Below are 11,915 nucleotides of genomic sequence, written 5' to 3'. Positions count from 1 at the left end.
TGGTCTTTGTGGTTCATCTAGTCCTTCAAATATACAAAACATTTACATCCTGAAATATTTGGAAACTCTACTACAACTAGAAAGTTCTGTGGGTTTGAGCTGCGAGTCCAGCAGTCAGAAGTTAAAGATGGGCAGATTCACAGAGAAAATGCAGCTTGTTCAAACAAACAAGCTGCATTTTTAGGCTCAGTTATAACAGAAAAGCCTGAATGTCAAATTGTAATCAAAACAAATTGTCTTGCTGTAGTAAATTATACTGTAAATGCTCCTCTTCTCATGAGTTCACTGTAGATGGTGACGGATAATGTGCACCACCAAGTGGACATATCATCAACTACATCAGCTCAACTGTGATTCTTCTGTCTTACTTGGTTTCTTACATGTTAGACCAGTTTGATAATGTGCTGATGTTCGTAGACTTCAGCAGTGGCATCATAAGGATGTGACAACAACCTTAGATCACATGGACACAGTAAGCCGGTAGAGTAATTTGTTTTTACGGTCGCTTTAAATACATACAGTAAAGGTCTGCAACCCAATTCAGGTCCTGTTTCAGAAAGCAGGCTTAATACACTCTGAGCTTTACCCTGAGCTCTGAGTTGACTGAGCCTGAGATGGGAAACTCTGAGTTTTCGGTTCCAGAACAGCCAATCAGAATTAGTTCAGTCAACTCAAAGTATGTTGAACCTGATGGAAGCGGGTGCGTGGGGATGAAAAAAGCCTCAACAATGGCGTTCCAATACTACGATTTACCATGGCAACGGGTAAATAAAGAGCAGAGCCTCCATTTTTATCCAGTGGAGATAAAATATGAATGGCTGCCAATGCGAACCATGACGTTTATCTTAAAAAACAGGAGTGGAGGAAAGATAAATAACTTAAGAATATTTCATTTTATTCAGCATAGTCCGCTCGTTTAGCATTTACCAGATTGATAAAGTGCTGGAATTATCCAATAGCCTATAACATTTTTAAATGTATTTATAGCCTTCAGCTATAACCTGACAGGACAAAATGCTGGTAGCAATACCTGAAGATGAAAATATGGATCAAACAGATAAGACACAGGTTGCTCATGGACCTGTGATTGTAAAGTCACAGTCTGGCCCAGTTAGGCTATAAATCATTATTTTGCAGTGGGAAATGTGTCTGAAGGTTCAAACTGACTGTAAAGTTGTAGACGTCTATTTTTACATTAACCATCTTGCTTATTTTGCTATTTAATTAAATGCTGTCAAAGCACATTAAGACTATATGTAGCGAATATTGAAAAACTCACTTTTAAACTACATTTATTTGTTCCAGCTGCACCACAGTCATCCTCACTCAGAAATATTCACATCATCTCCAACATAACTACGATAACAATGTTCCATCAGTGTGACTAATCACAATATGACAGATGATTGTTCATTGATCAGTTACTTCCTTGCTAAATGTTTCAGTGCAACTGTTGCCAATCTGACGGCTGCTGTTATAAAGAAGTACAGTGTCGCCTACATATTCTGTGCTGAGGATAAATCCATGATGTCCAGAGATAACTGTCTCCGTCCATACATTGATGACAGATTGATCATAAAAGCGTTCATGTTAAAAATCATGTTTGGGTAACGAACTAATATCCAACTGGGATTTTTATGTTTTTAAATATGTAAACTTCTGCAAGTGAATGCATTCCATTTGTGCTTTGAGATCAACAGTATAAATAAGGAAATTAAACGGTGGGTCAGACGGCTGTTTCAGGCCTCGCAGGAGGGAAGGAGTCAGAGAGAAATGTTGAAGTAAACCTGCTCCCGAAGAGGTTAGGTTCACAGCATAAGTTGCTGATCTAGGTTTTATCTGATCTCTGTCTCTGAAACAGAAAATCCAGTTTTCCAGCAACATTAACACATGCACACAGGCATGTGTGCTGAATGTGACATCACATGCTGACCTTCAGAGTTAGCCTCCCCATAAAGGCCCCTTTGTGTTCATAAATCGAGTGTTCGACCCCATCAGGCCCTCCTTACCTGGGCCTTCTATGTTTAAAAATCTTAGTTTACTGTTATGGAGCATGGCTCCAAGGGTTATTGACTTTATGTGAAAATCCAAGGCGTCAGTGTGTCTTGTTTTGGATGTGTAATTAATTCTGAATTATGGTCTTCACCATAACTTCCCATCTGGCCTTTCTGGGTGGGTGTGTGTGTATTTGCAAAACATGAGGTGTGTGTGTTGTTGTGAAGTCTATGGTCTTTGTCTTCCTACAAAAATGTGAAGGCCGCAGCCTGAGGGAGTAATAGGGCTGAGCGAGTCAACTGCACCACAAGGTCAGTGTATCTTTATGTATGTACACTTTAAACATTATTGTAATAAACATGTTAATAATTATCCTAATCAAGCTAGTCTTATAACATATTCACACATCACGGGTACATTAAAATATTCATCACACTCCATAAGGAATAATGTCAAAACATCATAAAAATTTAACAACAGAAACAATAGAACAACTGAATATGAATTGTGAACAGATCAGGGGTTTGTTCAAGTGAAGCACCGAGTTTCACAGATTCGCAAGTCTATCTGAGTGAACACCTGCTAAGTGGTGTATATATATCTATCTTACATTCAGATAATCTGAAAGTGTTTGCATGTAGCTGACTGATAAGTGGCATGCTAATGACGCTTATCAGCTTGTACAAGCAATGATGTATTGAGTTTCTATTTATGTGTATTATCTGGGTGTTTGGGGACTTCACACTGGTAGACCTTGTCTTGGTTTCTGGGAAACTGTGTCCCCAGGTTTGTCACTGAAAGTATCCTGATTTTGTTTCTGTTGAGGCATCAACACAATGAGCTTTGTTGTGGTAGATTCTGGACGGGATGAAAGTATGGTGGATAAGAGCCAGGTTACGCTTGAAAAAGACGTGTTGTCCGACCACATCAAACAGTTTAGTTCCGAACAGCCAGACGCAAAGATGAGTGAAAAAATGGTTGTCAAAGAGAGAGAGGGGAGATGCAACAATTTGTAACGGTTTTGCACGCAACATCGTTACAAATTGTTTAAATTAATTAACATACAGTATCTCCTGGAAGATATTTGTAGTGTTGCACTCATTTAGTCACATGAAAAGTTAAGGAAATAACTATAGACATTCAAACATTCTCTCACCTCCGCACACCTGCTCAATTGTACCTTGTAGCTAACATTAATAAATAAGGATATGCTATCTATGAGTTGTCTTCACATTGTACACAGCCATAATAAAGAGAAGTAAGCTTTCTTTAATTCAAAAAAAATTAAGTAAAGAAAAGCGCAGTAAAGAAAATTATCAGTATGTTTGAGATCATAGTAAGACATTTCCTTTCCAGTTCCATGTGTTTTAGCGCCTTGGTTGTTTGGCCACACAGTCGGCCATCAAAGTGAAATGATTACAGTGTGCTAAGTTTTGGTTTTACTATTTGCTCTATTCAAATTGATTCATGTAAACACCAGGTTAATTTGGAAAGCTGCTCACACAACTGTGAACAGTTGTTTACCCTGAATTTCTACAACAGAGGTGACGAGCGCAAAGTTGGCACGACCCATAGAGACACAATGGCCACATTTAAAGGAAATGTACCACGTTGAAAATAAATGTACCTTCAAAGGTCCAGGCCACTGCCACTGAACTAAGGAAAAGAGTCTCCAAGACTGTTGTCAAAGATCTACCAAAATATGTGTCAGAAGACATCAGTCATACCTACTTTCAACATGAAAAAAGAGCAGGAACTGGACATAGTGTTGTGAGGTTTTAATATTGTGTGTGATGTTTTAGCTCATTGTCTGACTGGTGGTGACCCGAGTTTTTCGTTAAAAATACTGGAGTAAATTTCTTGTTGTTAAATACATAGATGGCATTCTGCAAAAGCCATCTGTTTCTGGTTAAACTTTATAGGCACAATACTTTATCAGTAATAACACTTCAAACTTCTCGATTATTGATGTTTCAGAAACACCATCGTCATTGGAAGGCCATGGGAAATATCACAATGTGACTTAGAATCGCTGGGAAAGTAAATGCACTGAAACAACAACCACTGCAGTTTCAAGGTCATAACGCTGTCGATTTTGTAAAAAAAAATCGTGACGCAGAACTTATTGTCATATAAATGGAATGACCTTCCAAACACATTCAAACTTGAAAGTATCAACCTTTTGGATGAATTTAAACTTTAGTTTTTGAACATTTTTAGAGATGCGTGTTATGTTTGTAAGCATGTGTGTGACTGGCTGTGTTTTGTGTGTCTTGACTCTGTTGCTGTATTCAGGCCTCTCTCGCGAAAGAGGTCTTTATCAGATTATGACTATCTGATAAAGTAAAGTTTATAACAACACAACAATTGTGCATGTCAGTCTTTTCTGTGTGTGTGCAACCCGCCCCTCTTTGCTGTTCATTTAAGAAGGTGGCAGGTGGCCTGATTGCAAAGTTCCAGAGAGGAGCTTCAACACAACCTCCTGGTTACTGAAATTAAGTGCTGTTTTATTTTCAGGGACTGACGCTTACCACCTCCGCTAACTAATGTCCTGGAAAATCTGCTCTGCATCCACCTGCTGTGAGTTCTTAGAGGTAAATTAGTTTTTGGTCTCTGTTGCTTCAGCTGTGTCACTTATTGCTATATATATATATATATATATATATATATATATATATATATATATTTAAACTAAGTAACAGATTAAGATGTAACTGTTTACATAGTTGAACCATTGAAGAGGTGGTATTCTGCTTTTAGGCTTTTTCCCTCTCCTTTATTGAGTTTTATATCTTTTTTGTGCTGTAACAGGTTTGCAAAGTGAAAAAGCCCAAAGTCCAGCCCAAAGGGAGTTCCCATCTCCCACAGAAAACTCTGCTCTGAACTGCCTGAAAACAGCTTGTTTGTAGTCCAGCCTTTACTTCCGCCTTCTTATGATGTCACAAGAAAATGTGTATCATAATGCTTGCTGAGCGACTAGTCTGACATGCCCTCAAAAACACTGGTGGAAAAACAGCGAGCTGCAGCACACAGCTCTCCTCTCCCTTCCAAACACTAGCTACCCTCCAGGCAGTCAGTGGACATAAAGTTGTTCCTGTGATGTAGAGACAGAGCTCAGTTAAAACTTTATGGATACAGATTAATAACTCGCCGCTCTGAAACTCTCGCTCTAGTCCATGTTGCCAAGCTGGTCGGCAACATGTACAGCTGAACCCGAGCTGTTTACCGGCTTCTTGCTGACCCGCCCTTCTCTGCTTCTGATTGGCTAGTAGTCCTTAACTAGGAACTGCACATGTGCAACACCCAACAAAGATCATTTAGAGACAAGATGTATCCCTCCATAGCTAAAACGAAGCCTTCAACACAGGCTGAAAAGAGGAGCTGCAGCAGTAGGACAAAATATATGGTGTTTTTTTTTTAAATGAAACCATGTAAACCTGTTCTGGTACAACCCGTAAATAAGCACAATAACACCTTATATTCTTAATATTTTACATCGGACATAAAGTAAACTTAGTAAATGTGTTTAAATGGGGCTGATGCCAGAATACATTATGAAAACTGTAAACTAATAACCTCTTAGAAAGAAAGGTTGGTACATTGATAGTGTAATTTGTAACTTTTGCAACACATTTAAACTTCCTGATAAGACATTAAAACCATTGACATGAACAAGATGTCTTTTAACTTGCTTTGAGCTAAATATTAAAGTCAGCATGCTAATGTTACGCCCCTGTAAAAGGGGAAATAGAAAGTACGACATGGACACGATGTAGCCTCAGTCAAGTCCAATGTTGTAATGTATTTACCAAAAACATACCAAAATACTTTCACAGCATTTTAACAGTAGTGGCAAATAACAGTAAATTACATTTAGCTCTGTGAAGTGTTGAGAAAAATTAACAGCACAATTGGAAATATTCTGTAATGCTAAATACTGCTACCTTAGAGTTATTAATTCAGAATACTCTTAACACTTAACCCTCAGCAGTGTTGCACTATAAAGTATCCTGCCTCTTCACATTACACTCATTTTTCTTACACTGCAACAATCCCTACAATGGAAAACAAATACACAGAAAATGGCGGTGGCAGCCGTAGTGTTAGCACCGTGTGATTTTAAAAACAGAGGATGAGAGATATGGACAGAGCAGATTAAATAACACCTTCTACACGTTATGCCTGTTAAACAGATGTATCGATAAAGTTTGTCTTTTACTCGTGAGGTTTTATTGCACATATTACATTAACGAGTAGTTCAGAGTTACCTTCATTTCACCGTCTCCACGGCCCATCTCTGCGCTGTGCTAGAGGTGACACAGAGCAGCAGAGGCTGCAGCCTGATAACGAACCGTATGTTCTTCAGCCCCGGGCCCATTTAACACCGCATTTCAGTGCCCATCTAATGTCTGATTAATCATGTAATTCGGCATATGCCTGCTCTGTTCTGTACGAGGGTTGATACTGCTGCTCTCTGCCTCAGGCTTTCTGCGTAGGCACTTGGAAGGGCAGGGAGATCCCAGAACAGAGCCATACCGCCAAATTACAATGCCGCTGTATCAGTCTTTGATGAAAGTTGTCCTGACTGAACTTAGTTTAGTGTGTAACTTTGCTAATATTTACTAATTAGCAGAAAACACAGGCACAGTTAAGGCTAATGTGAATTATTTCCTTTTATTTAACTTGCAAGTTATTCAAATTCATCTTTAGGCCAACATGAATGTGTGAACCAAATTTCATGGACATTTACACTTAACATTTACTTATGGGCAGAGGCTTTTATCCAAAGTGACTTACATTTGAGGAACAACATACAAGCATCAATACAGTAAGAGATCTACAAGTGACAATAGAGACTAGGAGAGCAGCAATAAATACTAGTAGGAGCTTATAGCATGTACAGCATCAATGGGGTAAATAACTAGGGAAAGTAAGAGTTAACGAACTAGTGCAATCAATACAAGATAATTGTAAGGAGATAGAGGAAGAAAAATAGCACAGGAAGTACATGTTAGAGGTTAGGGGTTAGAAGTGTTATAAGAGGGAAGTTTTCTCGGAAGAGATGACTTTTCAGGAGCTTCTTGAAGTTAGTGAGGGACACCCTGCTCTGATGGCATGTGATAGCTTGTTCCACCATCGTGGTGTCACAGATGGGAACAGATTGCTTTGTGTAGGGATGGCAGAGCCAGGCGGCGTTTGTTGGAGGAGCGCAGTGGCCCATAAGGAACGTAAGCTTGGATTATGGAGTTTAGATAGATGGTGCAGACCCAGTAGTCACTCTGTATGCCGCATTAGTGACTTGAATTTGATTCGGGAGGCCATGGGTAGCCAGTGGAGGACACTGAGAAATTTAGTGACATGAGTCTGTTTGGGTTGAAATCCATCCAATATTTGAGATATTTTATTGTTGGACCAACCGGTACATTGACATTGCCATCCATGGCTAAAAAATTTTATTCATGAAGTCAGTAGGAGAGAGTACTTTACATAAGGTTGTAAGTAATCACACAATATCAATATAACATAATGGAAAATTCAGTTGGAAGTCAAGAAGACTCACTAATAAATCAGCTGATTTACACAACCTCACCAGGTGAGGGCAAACTAGGTGGCAGTGTCTTCACTGAAAGTGAGTTATATAACAGATTTTTTTCCCCCATACATATTGGACTGGGAAATGGGTTAGAGGCTGTATTGTTGTACATTAATATATGTTGTTGGATTTTTACCAGCAGGCAGAAGAGTTGGAAGAGTTGACCTCAGATGACATGGCAATGGCTGCACTGGGCCGACCTTTCACCTTAGGAATGTTGTACGATGGTCAGAAAGATGAACTGATCCCAGGTAAATCTTGACGTGGACTACAGGGGAATGAAATAACACACACATCTATCTACATTTCTGTCTGTGGTAATACAAGGTGGATAAATAGATTTAAACGTAAATGCACTGCTTGACACTTCTTCCTAGTGGACACATATGTTATACCCCCAGTTCTTACAAGTATAAACAAACATCCAAGAGTTCATGTCTAAAATGTTCATGGATGTACGTACAATTTGTCAGAACACATTTTGTCTTGTCTGCATTCAGTAGAAGTCTTAGGTTATGCAGAAATGTCATTAAAGGCTTGTAATCTTGATATAGTTTGAGTTGAAGAGGAGCCCAATGCATATAAGACTGTCATCAGTATAAAAATGGACAGTGAGACTAGGTGTTGGCGTGATAGTAGTGTTTAAGTAGAGTAAATAGAAAAGTACCCAGTACAGAGCCTTGTTTTAAGCCCTCTCAAGGTACATTGTTTTGAGGCCAGTACAGATTGTCTGTTTTCTAAACAGAAAAATAAAATGCAGTGATGTATTTATAATTTGTATGTATTTACTCAGTTTTATTTAGTCTTGTTGTAAAGCACTTTGTAACAGTCTAAGTGCAACATAAATTAAGTTTATTATCAATATTATTATTTTAGTCTCCCACATGTTTGCCAATGTTTCTTGAAAGATCCACATTAGCTCCATATTTTACTGAATACTGACAGCGTTTTGCTTATTTAACACATGGTCTACAGGTTTCATGTTGTGGGATGAAAAAACTCTAGAAGAGAACACAGTTAGGAGCTCTCAGCACAGCAGTGAATTTGAATTAACCACATCTGATTCCATTGAATCCAAGTGCTCTCTGCTGGATGTTAGTGCTTCACTGAAGGCCAGTTTCCTGTGTGGACTGATTGAAGTTGGAGGATCTGCCAAGTATCTGAATGATAAGAAGAAATTCAAGAATCAAAGCAGAGTGACGTGTCAGTACAATGTTACCACTTACTTCAAACAGTTATCAATGATTGACCATTTAACCATGGACACCCAACAGATAGATGTTATTGAGAAGGGCTGTGCAACTCATGTAGTCACAGGAATCCTTTATGGGGCAAACGCTTTCTTTGTGTTTGACAGTGAGAAGTTAAACACCAGCAGCGTTGAGGACATCCAGGGTAGCATGGAAGCTGTGATAAAGAAGTTCCCCTCATTTTATATTGATGGGAAAACTGACATCAAGCTGAATGATGAAGAAAAAGTTCTGACTGAGAAACTCTCCTGCAAATTCTACGGAGACTTCATTCTCGAAAGCAACCCTACAACATTTGTAGATGCAGTGAAGACCTACATACAACTTCCAAAGCTGCTGGGGGAAAGGGAGAGAACAGTGTTCCACTGAAGGTCTGGCTGATGCCACTGAAGAATTTGGATCCCAAAGCTCCTGAACTGGTGAGAGAGATCAGCGTTGGATTAGTGTGGAAGTCTCAAGATGCTCTGGAGGACCTCAATCATCTGGAAGCAGGATGCAATGATTTGCTGGAAGACAAAGTAGTGAAAGATTTTCCACAAATTCAGGAAAAGATAAACAGTTTCCAGAACCTCTGTGTCTATTTCATATCTGCACTGGAAAAAACTATGGCGAAGGAACTTCCGTTGATCAGGGCAGGTAAAGAAGATGAGAGCAAATTAGAAAAAGTCTTTGAAGACAGAGACAATACTCCATTCAGCCATGAGAAATTAACCAAGTGGATGGAAGATAAAGAGAGAGAAATCAACATCATCAGGTCCTGTGTAGAGACTATGGAGGGAACAAAGATCGTCCAAAATCAGTCAGAGCTGGACAGAGAGGTTCTTGCTCCAGCTGTAGAAAATGCTCTTTGCTTTGTTTTCACCTCCATAGGTGGTGCTGACCCCTGCCTTGATAAGATGGCTAACTACTTGGATTCACTTAAGTTAGGATGTGCCATGGAAGAGCCGTGGTGCTACTCAGATGATTTTTTTACCAAAATGAGAGAAAAAGCAAAACATTTACATGATCTTGCCAAAGCACTGAAGAACAACAGTCAATTCTGTTTCCTCATAGCAGCCATTGCAAATGAGAAATACAAAGGAGCAACCATCTACCATTACAAGGAGGGCAAACTGGTCACTGATGACTTTTCAAAGCCTGACCCCCCTCCTGTGGAGACTATCACAGACAGAAGAGATCTGCTGTGGTGTAAGTACTTTATTTTCACAGTTACAAATTATAACAAATGTCTCTCCTTCAGAAACCTGATTGGCCGTAACTTTTATTCCATTTTCCATTTGTTATCTTACACTGAAATCGCTTTATGAAGAAGTTAAACGTTCTGATACACAAATGTGTTTTCAGCTTTTGGAATTTTCTCTGAAACACCAGAGAGTCACAGCTACACACTGATAGCAATAATATACTCAAGTATCTCAACATTGTACTGAAGTAAAGTTCTTGAGTAAATAGTTTCTTTCCTCCACTGTCTACTGTCTAAATATGAGTCTAACCTTTAAAATATGTTCATAATAATCCACAAATGTAACTGTTGAACCCAGAAAGATGCTTGTAACCACGATGACGTCTCGTTCTCTCCATCAGACTCCTGTGATCTCACTCTGGACCCAGACACAGCGAACAAACACCTCACTCTGTCTGAGGGGAACAAGAAGGCAACTTATGGAGCAAAGCAGTCGTATCCTGACCTCCCGCAGAGATTTGATTATTTCCATCAGGTTCTGTGCAGAGAGGGGCTGACTGGGCGCTGCTACTGGGAGCTGGAGTGGTATGCTGCTTACTCTGATGGAGATGTTGCTGTTGCAGTTACCTACAAAGACCTGCCGAGGAAAGGAGAAGATCACAGGTGCGCGTTTGGACACAATAGCTTGTCCTGGAGTTTAGGCCAGAGCTGGTCTCCACCAAATCCTGTTCTCACTGCATGGCATGATGCTCGGTCCTGCAATCCTCCTTTTCCTACTTCTGGCTGCACCAGACTGGGAGTGTATCTGGACTGGCCTGCTGGCACTCTGTCCTACTATAATGTCTCAGCTGACACACTGAGTCACCTTCACACCTTCTGCAACAAATTCACTGAGCCAGTTTACCCAGGCTTCTATATTATGAATGTATTCAGCAACATCTTCCTGTGTCTGTAATCTGCACCTCATGATTCACTTCAAGTTCAGTTTGATCACAAAATAATTGTTTGTTAATTGTATATGTTGTTATTGTGAAGAACAATCATGATAGTAATATAACAATTTAATATAATGCGTCCTCCTTTTGACAACGCAAAATATATAAACACAAAATACAGCTTATATCAAATTGAACTAAATACAGCTCTCCCAATGATCCACATTATCATTATAGTTAGTATTGTTGTTTATTACTGTGACTCTCAAATGTCTTTGCTGATTCGATTCATTTTAAAGATTCGTAGTCACAGACTTTTCCTCATCTATGCTAATATGCAACAGGGAAACACAAAGCCATGTTTCCATCAAAGCTTCTTTATGTGAATTATATAATTTGAAAAGCTGCAAGAAAGTGACAGAATTGAACAAAACTTTCACAATATCCCTGAAATAGATTTTGCACTCGAGTTTTTCCCCCCTTCTGTTCATAAAGTGTGCTGCCGTACGGGTTCTACTTATTTTTCATTTGCTGCTACTTCCTCAGCTTTGCACTCCATGTTTGCACTTTGTTTTTGTACCTTGTGTTGTCCCTGCTCTGTGTCATACTTGTAGTTTGCTTCACTCCTACAGAATGTTGCATCATTCATTCTGAGTAATAATCTCATTCTATGTACTGTACTGTGTGGATGACAATAAAGTATCTTATTTTATCTTGCAGGCCTATTTATTTCATTTTGTGTAAATGCAGCGTATGTTTGGAGTTGAGTGCCAATTTTTGCCACAATGGGGGAACTCCCTCCCTAGTGAGGTGGCTTTGTTTGGCTGGCAGGCAGGTTCAGCTTTAAGGTTGAGGGTTTCACAAAAACTAGAGGAAATGTAAAGTGAACAACAGAGGCTTCATTTATAGGGAATTTAATGATCAGGGTACCAGCAGGTGCTTTTTCGTTTTCCTAATGA

The 11,915-nt window shown here is 39.3% G+C and overlaps 1 pseudogene; it reads left to right on the top strand.

The window, feature by feature from the left end:
- Positions 1-7,740: 7,740 nt before the first annotated feature.
- LOC119916479 lies at positions 7,741-11,655 on the top strand (annotated as a pseudogene).
- Positions 11,656-11,915: the final 260 nt, after the last annotated feature.

The sequence above is a fragment of the Micropterus salmoides genome, unplaced genomic scaffold (assembly GCF_014851395.1).
Source record: "Micropterus salmoides isolate LMB-PRFRI ecotype aquatic unplaced genomic scaffold, ASM1485139v1 Ms_hic_scaffold_21, whole genome shotgun sequence".
Taxonomy (NCBI): domain Eukaryota; kingdom Metazoa; phylum Chordata; class Actinopteri; order Centrarchiformes; family Centrarchidae; genus Micropterus; species Micropterus salmoides.
The sequence above is the reverse complement of the archived record's forward strand: the minus strand, read 5'-3'. Positions and strand labels throughout refer to the sequence as shown.